Genomic DNA, 12500 nt, shown 5'->3' on the forward strand with positions numbered 1-12500 from the left:
GTAAGGACCTTACAGTCCCCACATGTCCTAAGATCTCCTTTGCAAAGTAACAAATAGTCAATCTGGGTACTATGACCCCCGCTATGGAAGATATACGTACATACATATCTTCTTCAGATGCAATTATGGAATTAATGAGTTAATATTACGTTAAACTCATTTGATTTACGGTTAGAACTTGAATAAATAATCTCTGAAACTTTAGAGATTACATAATTACCGCGAAATATTTCTCTAATGAAGTTATGAATCAATACTACATCGTTTATTGTTGTTGGTACTCCTTGGTGTCTATGGGGCGTATGATATTGATGCTCGTGGTATAGATTGTGATGTTAAGGCTTGTGATGAGGATGTTGTTGTTGGTGGTACTGGTGATGCTGGTGTTGATGCTGGTGGTCCTGTTGGTGCTGGTAAATTTTGCACCATATTCTCCAAAGTCACTTCTCGAGCACGAAACTCGTTGACTTCTTCCATTACTCCGGGATGATTGGCAGTTGGAACAAGGGGATGAATAAGATTTAGAATTTGAGATATTTTATAATCGTTGCGAGATATCCTGGAAATGAGGGTGAAAATGGTGTTTCGAACGAGTTCGCCGGTAAGTACTTCAGGTTCTTCGCTAAGATGGCAATTTGGTTGGTGGAAAGGATCACCTTTTTCTCGTCTCCATTGATTAAGTCGACTACGAAACCATCCCCTATTCATCCAGAATTGATGATGGCTAATTGGTTGATCCATTCTGGCTACACTACTTTCGGAGCTCATGTGGATATCCATATCGGAATAGCTGTCAAAATCTGAGGAACTCGAACTAGTTGCGGGATCCATCTTGTACAATCAGGGAAATGATTTTTAATATGAAATAGATTATATGACTTAGATTGGTATTCTTCAATACATAATTTACATATGTATATATAATACCAAAATCCCATAAACTACGGAGGAATTTTCGAAAGATGTCAGGCAAAGTTTACAGTAATAGATATGCTAAGATATGAATTTGTCTATACACTATCTATGCAATAAATGCAGTAAGACGTGCGTAGATTGAAAATAATAATAAGGTAATTTTCGACAAGAAATGATAACCAAAACTTTTAACATGCAGACACTGTCAAAGTCTAGACTCACTAATGCATCCTAACAAAGACCAGTTAGACACACTAATGCAAAATTTGTTTCGCTAAGACTAACGCTCTGATACCAACTGAAACAACCCGTTCAAATCCATATGGATGAATACATCAACATCTGGTCCCATTGCGAGGTACTGACCTCTATATGATACGTTTTACAAATATTGCATTTTCTTAAAAGACACATCGTATATAAATCCAAGGTTTTTGACAATGGATGACTTCTCAGTATAGAAAATCATCTTAAATAACATTTTACATCATAATAAATGTGATGATTCCCAAATATGATACTCGATGATAGTTTTGAATGCAACGTCTTTTGAAATATGTCATGAACGACTCCATGTAATGTCTTTAAAATGAGCAAATGCACAGCAGAAGATTTCATTAATACCTGAGAATAAACATGCTTAAAAGTGCTAACCAAAAGGTTGGTGAGTTCATAGGTTTATCATAAACAATGATTTCAAAAATTTTATAGACCACAAGATTTTAATAAACATTTTCTTGGCAGAGATAGGTCCGTATCCTATTCTCCTTAGTAGGTCGCCTCACAATTTTTAAAAAAAATGCTTAGCAGAGGTAGGGACGTACCATTTTCTCCCCCGTAGGTTGCTTCACGATTTTTAATAACCGTACACTAATCTCGTGTACAAAATAATTTTTCATAAATGCTTAACAGAGGCAGGGACGTACCATTTTCTCCCCCGTAGGTTGCTTCGTGATTTTTAATAACTGTACACTAATCTCGTGTACAAAATGATTTTTCATAAATGCTTAACAAAGGCATGGACGTACCTTTTTCTCCCCCGTAGGTTGCCTCGCGATTTTTAATAACGTACACATATCTCGTGTACAAAAACAATATACAGGAATACCCATCTGTATAAAATCATTCTCTCTATAACATTTCCTGGTAACTGATATTAACAAAATGCATATAGAATATCCCCAAACACACAGAATTTTCCATATGTATAATAATAAACGAAGTACTAAAGCAGTTCAAATTCTCTGACGGTAGCGTGTCAAAGCCCATAGATCTATCTTTAGGATTCTCGTCAATTAGTGGCCAGTTCACTAATTCTTAGGTTACCAGACTAAAACAGGGATATCTGGTATAACAATTCAGTTGAGGAATGTTTTACTTTTATCTATTTCGTCAAACATTTATAAAAGAAACGCATGTATTCTCAGCCTAAAAATATTGATTGCAGAAGTAATTAAAAAAAGGGATCATGTAAACTCACTTGTGATTTGAAGAGGGTAAATAATAAGATTTTTCAATAATTTGAAAAATAAGACTTGGCCTTCGACATGATTCACAAACCTATAACAATTATATATATATATATATATATATATATATATATATATATATATATATATATATATATATATATATATATATATATATATATATATATATATATATATATATATATATAGTGGTAGGATCAAGGGGAAGTAACCAATCAGGGGGAAGCAAATTTTTTTTTTCGTTTTTTGAAAAAACTTTGTTCACGAACATTATAGATTGGATGAAAATATGAACATTTAATAAAGACACTTTGTGCTAAATGTTTTTATTTTAGCAGGAAAACGCTCGAAGAATTAATATTTAACAATTGTCGTGTTTTTCGAGCGTATGTTGAGGTTTTAGATATTAGGGTTTAGATATTAGAGTTTAGATATTAGAGTTTAGATATTAGGGTTTAGAAACTTAGGGTTTAGGGTTTAGATTTAGGGTTTAGATTTAGGATTTAGATTGAGTTTTTAACACGAACGGTTTAGAGTTTAGGGTTTAGGGACTAAACCCAAAACACTAAACCCTAAACCCTAAACTCTAAATCGGGCTAAATTTTACTTCACAAAACATGGAAAAAAACGTTAACATTCTTCACGATCAATATTATCTCGAATGTTATTTTTGTCAATCGTTTTCCCGCCTAAATAATAACATTCATCATGAAGTGTCTTTATTAAATGTTCATATTTTCATCCAATCTATAATGTTCGTGAACAAAGTTTTTTCAAAAAACGAAAAAAAATTGCTTCCCCCCCCTTTCCCCCGATCGGTTACTTCCCTTGATCCTGCCCATATATATATATATATATATATATATATATATATATATATATATATATAATACAATTATATTCATATAATATTTTCAATCACATGTGATTATTTAAGTTATCAACTAATGATTCCGGGACCCGATTTTGAATATATCACTAAATTTAAAAACTACACTATAATTAACTCAGCTCTTTTATCTACTCATTTCAAAACTTGGATTCTTAAAGTTCAGTTTATTTTTAAAATAACATGTCGACAAAACATCTTTTACCTCAAAGTCATCCCATTCATTCATATTATAAGACCTTATAATATAATATTTATTGTAGAGACCCGTCCTAATCCAGTTCTGATCCTTGTCCTTATTCTGACTATCGTATCTGTCTTCCTCCTTTCTCATCTACCACCGAAGGAATCTGTTAACTTCTACTATTTCCTTGGGGTTATAGTATTTCTAATTCTCCCGTGTCTTTATCTTGCTATCCGCATTGATATACACAGTTTGTAACTTCTTGTTTGATGTCACTCATATTCTTATTTATTTTTCGAAGCTCCATATTTTTGTTTATCTTCCCGTCTCTAAGTAAAGTGATTAAGACGTCTCAGATTCGTAGATATGAAGTTTCAAATGATCATAATATACTATGCAGAAAGGAAAGGTAATAGCACGGTTTGATTTGTCAAATTACCAGAATTACAGAAGATGGAACTATCAAGAATATATATTCTTGATATGTTCGGAGGTTAAGTTAGAATGAAAGAGTTATGTAACATGGTTCATGATGAGGGTATGGTCTACTGTGAACTATCATCACGTTCCATTAGAAATTTAGCATGACTTACTATAATATAATCACGTTGGCCGGGCGTCATTATATTATACTAACTCATGCTTCAACTCCCAACACTTTTCTAGAAATCATTCATAATTTATACTTAGATTTTACAGAAGTTTCCAATATAATGGAATACATGAAACACGAAGACGTAGATAATTTCAGATAAAAATATTTATGAAAATATCCTCAGAAATATCGAAGATATTTATGACGATATTTTGGAATTTCTAAGTTCGAAGGTTGATGAAGAAAAATTTTCCGTAAGATTTTAACATGACTTCGGAGCAAGATATTTGATAATGCTAAAAACGAACATATATTTCATAGCATTATCCTTCAAGAAAGACAAGATTTTAGTTGCAATTGTTCTATTTACAAGTGATATTCGTTTAAATAATAAAAGGTGAAGACAAAAGACAGATTCGACGATTAGAAGATGCAAACAACCAAAACGCTAAAGAGTACAAAGTACAATCCAAGTGGTTCAATTTATTGATGAGAAACGTCTTAAAATTACAAGAGTACGAGCCGCGAAAAGCAAAGTACAAGATATTAAATAGTACGCAAGGACGTTCAAAAATCCGAAACCAGGACCTGAACCAACTATCAACGCGCGACGCAACGGGCCTAAAATTACAAGCCAACTATGCACATGAATATAATATAATATATAAATAATTCATAAAATTATATATATTATATATATTAAATAAAAACGTCGGCAAACAAGAAGATAGGTGATTGTGAGCTGGATCAGAAGGCCATGCGATCGCATGGCCTGGAAGCACAAAATCCATGCGATCGCATGGCAGCTAAAGTGAGGCCAAGTCCTATAAATTGCAACATTTTCTGCCGAATTATGTACACCATATATCCATCTATCATCATACTCTCTCAATATATTTATATTTTATAATTTTAATTTTAATATTAAGTCAATAATAATAAGGTTATAGTGGCGAATGTTTTAAGTTTGTAAGTCGAAATTATGTCCGTGTAACACTACGCGATTAATAATCATTATAAGTTATGTTCAACCTTTTTAAATTAATGTCTCGTAGCTAAGTTATTATTATGTTTATTTAAACCGAAGTAATCATGATGTTGGACTAAATATTAAAGACTGGGTTATTGGGCTTTGGACCATAATTGGGGTTTGGACAAAAGACCGACACTTGTTGAAATTGGACTATGGGCTATTAATGGGCTTTATATTTGTTTAACTAAATGATAGTTCGTTAATTTAATATAGAGATTTACAATTTGAGGTAATTATAAATAACCACATACACTCGATCGAACACGATGGGCGGGATATTTATAAGTACTAATAATCGTTCATTTAACCGGACACGGGGATGGATTAATAGTCAATGGACTCATTAAAACAGGGGTGGATTATATACAAGGACACTTGGTGTAATTGTTAATAAAGTATTAAAACCTTGGATTGCATACAGTCGATAACCTGGTGTAATCATTAACAATGTATTAAAACCTTATTACAGTTTAAGTCCCCAATTAGTTGGACTATTTGACTTCGGGTATAAGGATAATCTGACGAGGACACTCGCACTTTATATTTATGACTGATGGACTGTTATGGACAAAAACCAGATGGACATATCGAATAATCCAGGACAAAGGACAATTAACCCATGGTAATAAATTAAAATCAACACGTCGAACATCATGATTACGGAAGTTTAAATAAGCATAATTTCTTTAATTTATATCTCATCGTACTTTTATTTACCGTCATTTTATTTATCGTCATTTTATTTATCGTACATTAAATTATTGCACTTTTATTTATCTCACTTTTTTTTATCGTCATTTACTTTACGCTTTAAATTAAGTTGTATTTATATTTAATATTTTACATTAGGTTTTAATTGTGACTTAAGACATAAAATCGACAAACCAGTCACTAAACGGTAAAACCCCCCTTTTATAATAATAATAATATGATATATATATATATATATATATATATATATATATATATATATATATATATATATATATATTGATACAAATATAGTTTAAAATAAATATAGCGTTAGACTCAGCTAGCTCCCTGTGGAACGAACCGGACTAACTAAAAACTACACTACTTTACGATTAGGTACACTGCCTATAGTGTTGTAGCAAGGTTTAGGTATATCCACTCTATAAATAAATAAACAATTTTGTAAAATTGTATCGTATTTAATAGTATTTCGTAGTAAAATATAATCTATTACGTATACTACCCTGCACACATCAATATTCTCTAAAGATTTCATCGGATCCAGAATTACCTGGATTCTTTGAATACAGGGTTTGGTCCTTGTATTTTTCCTTGGTCTCCTTCATGGTTAGCTCAATCCGTTTTTCAGTACCAAATTTTCTATCGAGCGTTCCCAACACTTCATTCTTTATCATCAAACTCTTGGCCATTTAGGCCATCTACAATTTTACTGTTTCCTCTGCATTTAATGCAGCCATATCTGAATCGTCGGTTATCAATCCGAGGTGGTTTCAGAAGAATTGTGTTTTTAGATGATTAAACGCTGATTGTAATCGTCAAGATACAAAGGATGTTTAAGATGAAATCAAGTTACAAAGGATGTTTAAGATTAAATCAAGTGGCAACTTTAAGAATTATTAATTTGTAGTAGATGAAATTTATTTACTATCTTTTAAGTCAAAAAGTGTTGTAATTAATATTTCATACTCTTTTAATACTTTTTAATTGTCTAATGATAGTAGTCCAATAGTCCAATAGTTCAACCAAAACTAGTATATTATAAGGAAATAGTCATATAGGAACAGTTAGCTAGGAACAGTTAACTAGGATTTGGTTAGTATAGGTTTAAAGTTTTACGTAGTTAATTATTTGGTTACTAATAAATTTTATTTTGTTCATTATTTTCTTCATTATGTCACTTGTCAAATCTTGACTTAGATTCTGATCGGTTAAAATTCGCATATGAAATTAAATTTGAATGAAAATGGTTGTTCTTCGGTGAATGAATATATCTGTGGATGTGGGTAGGATAGTTCAATGACTGGTGAATCGGATTTGAAGAATGTACAGTATAACATGTTAGTGTGAAATCTAAATATTCCTCGGGTATTACCTACCCGTTAAAATATTTTCACCATTAACAGTTTGTACACAAGAATCTTTGATATAGAACGATACATAGAACGAATATATTCGATGTAGAATGAATATGTAGAATGAAGATAAATGGTGTAGAACAAGATTATACTTGAGGTACATATTGTGAGGTTGAGGCTTGTGATGCGGATGTTGAGGCTTGTGTTGTTGGTGGTATTGGTGCTATTGGTGCTGATGCTGGTGGTGCTGTTGATGTCGATGATGTTGCTGAAGCTGGTCATTTTTGCACCATAATTTCCAAAGCTACTACTTGAGCACGAAGCTCGTTGACTTCTTCTACTAACCCTGGCTGGTTATCAGTGTGAGGTGGAGGTTGGATATCTTCTCTAGTTCTGTTAATGGTAGCCTCAAGACAAAAAGTTCTCGCAAAGAGGGTATAAACAGTGTTGCGAAAAGGTTCGCCAGTGAGCGGGTCGAGTACTCCGACGTTAGGCGGTAGATTCGGATCATGATATGGAGTACCTTCTTCCCTTCTCCATATGGTAAGTATGTCATGAACCCACCCCCATTTTCTCCAGTAATCACGGTAGTTGATCGGTTGGTGCGCTCCCGTCACGCTGTCTTCGGAGCTGGAGGAACTTGGTCTATTCGAAGAGGCCATCTTACGTGATCACGAAAAAGATTTTTGGTATGAAACGTTTAGTGACAGCAAATGATAGTTGAATGGTATTCTCAATGCATAATATGCATAGATATATATAGTACCAGGATCCCTTAAATTACGGAGAAATTTACGGAAGATATCAGGCAAAGTTTACCGTAATAAATACACTAAGATATAAATTAGCAGATACGCTAAGATATAAATTTTGTCTATATAATATTCAGGCAATCAATGCAGTAAGATGTGTCTAGACTAAGAATGATAAGCAGATAATTTCCCAAGGATGATAAGTAGGTAATTTTCGACACTAAATGTTAAGCAAAACTTTTGACATGCAGACACGGTCGAAGTCCAGACTCACTAATGCGTCTAAACAACTATCAGTTAGACACACTAATGCAAGACCTGGTTCGCTAAGACCACCGCTCTGATACCACCTGTAGAGACCCGTCCTAATCCATCTGGACGAATACATTACATTTGGTTACATCGGGGGGTACTTGACCTCTATATGATACATTTTACAAACATTGCATTCGTTTTTAAAAGACAAACTTTCATTTCATCGAAAGTTGACGGCATGCATACCATTTCATAATATATCCAACTATAATTGACTTAATAATAATCTTGATTAACTCAACGACTCGAATGCAACATCTTTTGAAATACGTCATGAATGACTCCAAGTAATATCTCTAAAATGAGCAAATGCACAGCGGAAGATTTCTTTCATACCTGAGAATAAACATGCTTTAAAGTGTCAACCAAAAGGTTGGTGAGTTCATTAGTTTAACATAAATAATCATTTCCATCATTTTAATAGACCACAAAATTTTCATTTTCATTTCTCATAATTATACGTCCCATGCATAGAGACAAAAATCATTCATATGGATTGAACACCTGGTAACCGACATTAACAAGATGTATATAAGAATATCCCCTATCATTCCGAGAAATCCTTTGGACATGATAAAACAACATCGAAGTACTAAAGCATCCGCAACCATAGATGGGGTTCGTTAGGCACAATAGATCTATCTTTAGGATTCGCGTCAATTAGTAGATCGGTTTACTAATTCTTAGGCTACCAAGCAAAAAGGGGCATATTCGGCTTCGATCATTCAACCATATAATGTAGTTTCGATTACTTGTGTCTATTTCGTAAAACATTTATAAAAGTAGCGCATGTATTCTCAGTCCCAAAAATATATATTGCAAAAGCATTTAAAAATGGAGTAATGAAACTCACAATACTGTATTTTGTAGTAAAAATACATGTGACGACACTGAACACGTGTAGTGTTGGTCTTGGATTCACGAACCTATATCATTTATATGTATATTAACACATATAATTGTAATCGAATAAATTTATATATTATTCTTAGTGATATAATTATATTTAATAATTCATAGGTTTCCTAAATAATTTAGTTAGATATATTTACTTTATTTACTTTAGATAGATAAAAATACTAATATAGTTATGTTATATGTATTAAATATACTTTTATATAATAAATGTTTATTTGTTATAATATTAATAATAGGAATAATATTAATAGTAATGATACTTATAATAATAATGATAATACTGATAATAATGTTAATATTGATAATAAAAATGATAATAATAATAATAAAATATATAAAATTTTTAATAATGATAGTAATAATAATAAAAATAAAAAGGTTGTATTATTTTTACAATAAAAATACTAATTTTGATAAAATTTCTTAATACTAATAATACTTAATAATAATATTTGTTAATAAATATATTAATGTTAATAATAGTAATAATAATAATAATATTAATAGTAGTATTGATAATAATAATATAGTTATAATAATAATGATACTAGTAGTAAAAATGATAATAATAACGATGTTAAAAATAATAATATTAATGTTAAAAATAATACAAATAATAATAATAATAAAAAATAATGATAAAAATAATGATAATTCTAATAATAATAATGATATTTTTAATGATAGTAAGATGATAATTTTTGTAAAAATGATAATAATGATAACAATACTATTAATGATAGTTATACTTATGTTAATAATGATAATAATACTATTATTAATGATAATAATAATAATTTTAATTCTAATACTAATGTTAGTAATAATAGTAACAATAATAATTAATAATAACAATTATAATAATAATAATAATAATAATAATAATAATAATAATAATAATAATAAAAACTAATAATAGAATACAACCTTTGAAGGAACAAGCTTCTAAAAATAAAACGCCACTGCCCGGACTCAAACACGCGACCTCTTGATTAAACACAAACACCCCTAACCATCTGAGCTATTTGATACATCGTGATTTAATTAGGACTTTAATTTTAATTAAGTCGATTTCTGTCTTCTTCCTAAACCATATGCATCATACAAAATTCAACCTCATAACATCTATCATCGACATCATTTATCATTTCGTATATTACCATTAATATCAGTATATGCCATCATCTCATCATCATCTATATCATCATTTAACATCATCAACATCATTGAACATTACTGTACCATCATCATATTATCATATCATTACCGCTACCTCATCTCATCAATAAACTTCTCGGGCCAAAAATTAAAACACAAGCCCAACTAAAGTCATGGCTCAGTTGTTACTACAAGGATCACAAGCCCAACAGAACTATAAAAGCTTCGGCCCAATGAAATAATATGTTGAATCTCGGCCCATCACCATATTTGGCCCACGAAAGAAATATGGAATTGGTTGTGCTTCGGTCCAGGAAAAGAAGAAAAAATAACAAACGTTCACTTGATTTAGCAAATACAGTTCGTGATTTTAGGAAGCAATCTAGTGACTTTTTGGTTCGTGGTTTTGGTTTAATAGCAAACAGAAAATACCAAACCTGTCTTCATCACTGTACAACGATTATCATTATTCTAAGCATCATCATATACATCATGCTTCATGTTATCTTCATCATAACATAATCATAATCTCACGATCCCATCATCATCAATATTACTTTTAACAACCCTCACCAAATCCATAATCCTAGTCATCATCATTGGTTATTTCATATTTTATCTTCATCCCCAAATATTATTATTAATTATCACGATATCATTATCCACAACTTCACCCTTGTTTTATGTTGTAACCGTAATATCTTCTGTTTGTGATTAGTCATCCCCACACCCTTTATCCTTGACCAATAAATATCATTATCTTAAATGAAAAAAATAGTTTATAAAGAAGGTGGACGACATAAGTGGGCCACTAAAACCTAACCTTTGTTTCCACTTATTTTGATCTTTGTGAATTGTTTCCACTTTACTCGATTTTATTGCTTGGTGAGTCACGATTGGTAGGGTTACGACTAAAATATAATATAGCAGCTGTAGCAAATAAATTTATTGTTTTTCTGGTTTCGTTTACTAGGAGATAGAAACAATACATACTAGTTGGTTGGTGTGGTTGTTGTAGAGTGGGTTTAGAGTTCGACTAATCCAGAAAACGAAAGAAAAGAGCAGCATCACTTTGTGATAAAAATTAGTTTCCATGGTGTTTTGGTTGTGGCTGCTGAACAAAAACAAAATGATAATAATGGTAGTTGTGCAGTTTAGGTCGAAGGTTGGAATAGAAACATGTAGTAGCTAGTTTGGGTTCTTTAGAGTGATAGTTTGCGAGGTTGATCAAACACAAATGTAAAATAAATAAAGCTGAATTTCAGGTTGGTGATGGTGGTTTACGATGTTGGTGACGGTTAAATGATAGTGGTGTAATGGTGTGGTTTGTATGGTTGTTTAGGTTCTATTGATGTGGGTTTTTCTTGGTTTGAAACATGAGTATGCGAGCTGCAGTAGCAGTAGTTTGATGGATTGTGTGATGATGGTTTCGAAATCATAAAGGAAAGAGAAGGATTAGTGTGCATCAGCAAAACGAAGTAGCAATAAACGATTGGTGATTAAATGGGTCTCTAATGGTGGGTTGAATCGAAGTATAAATAGAATAGTAACAGTAACATGTAACTTGATCTTGTATATGTTTTCGAGTGGTAATCCGGCCAGGAAACAAAAAAAAATATAGTAGTTGAAGCTATCGTAGTTACTAAGCTTACCTTGTTCGACTTAGGATGAAACGGAAACGATAGTTACAGTAACCTTGTAGCATCCATACAAGTAATAGCAGCAATGCTTCGGTTTGGACTAAAGAGATCATCAAGTGGTTTTTGCATAGCAATACAATAAAAGGGTTCGGGTAATGGTGTTTGATTGTAAAAGATGGTGAGATGGTGAAATTATGGTGGTGACAGAAGAAGAGGAGATGATGGTGATTATCTAGTTCTTTGTTAAGTGTATATACATATAAAGATAGATTATTTGTATATATAAAAGTAATAGATAGTTTGATTAATTGAATCACAAGTGAAACAGTGGCATTTCATTATTAAACCAAAATCACGGGTGAGAATAAGTAGGTGGAATGATTGGTGATTTATTAGAATTGATTGGTGATTGGGATGATTAGGATGATTGATGAAAGAAGGCTATGGATTGGTACATGAGTGTATCATGTTTGTTATATGCTTTAGATGATATAGCAATTAATCAATCAAAACTAATCAATCATTTTAAAATAAACAAATTG

This window comes from Rutidosis leptorrhynchoides, chromosome 6 (genome assembly GCF_046630445.1).
Source record: "Rutidosis leptorrhynchoides isolate AG116_Rl617_1_P2 chromosome 6, CSIRO_AGI_Rlap_v1, whole genome shotgun sequence".
Lineage (NCBI taxonomy): Eukaryota > Viridiplantae > Streptophyta > Magnoliopsida > Asterales > Asteraceae > Rutidosis > Rutidosis leptorrhynchoides.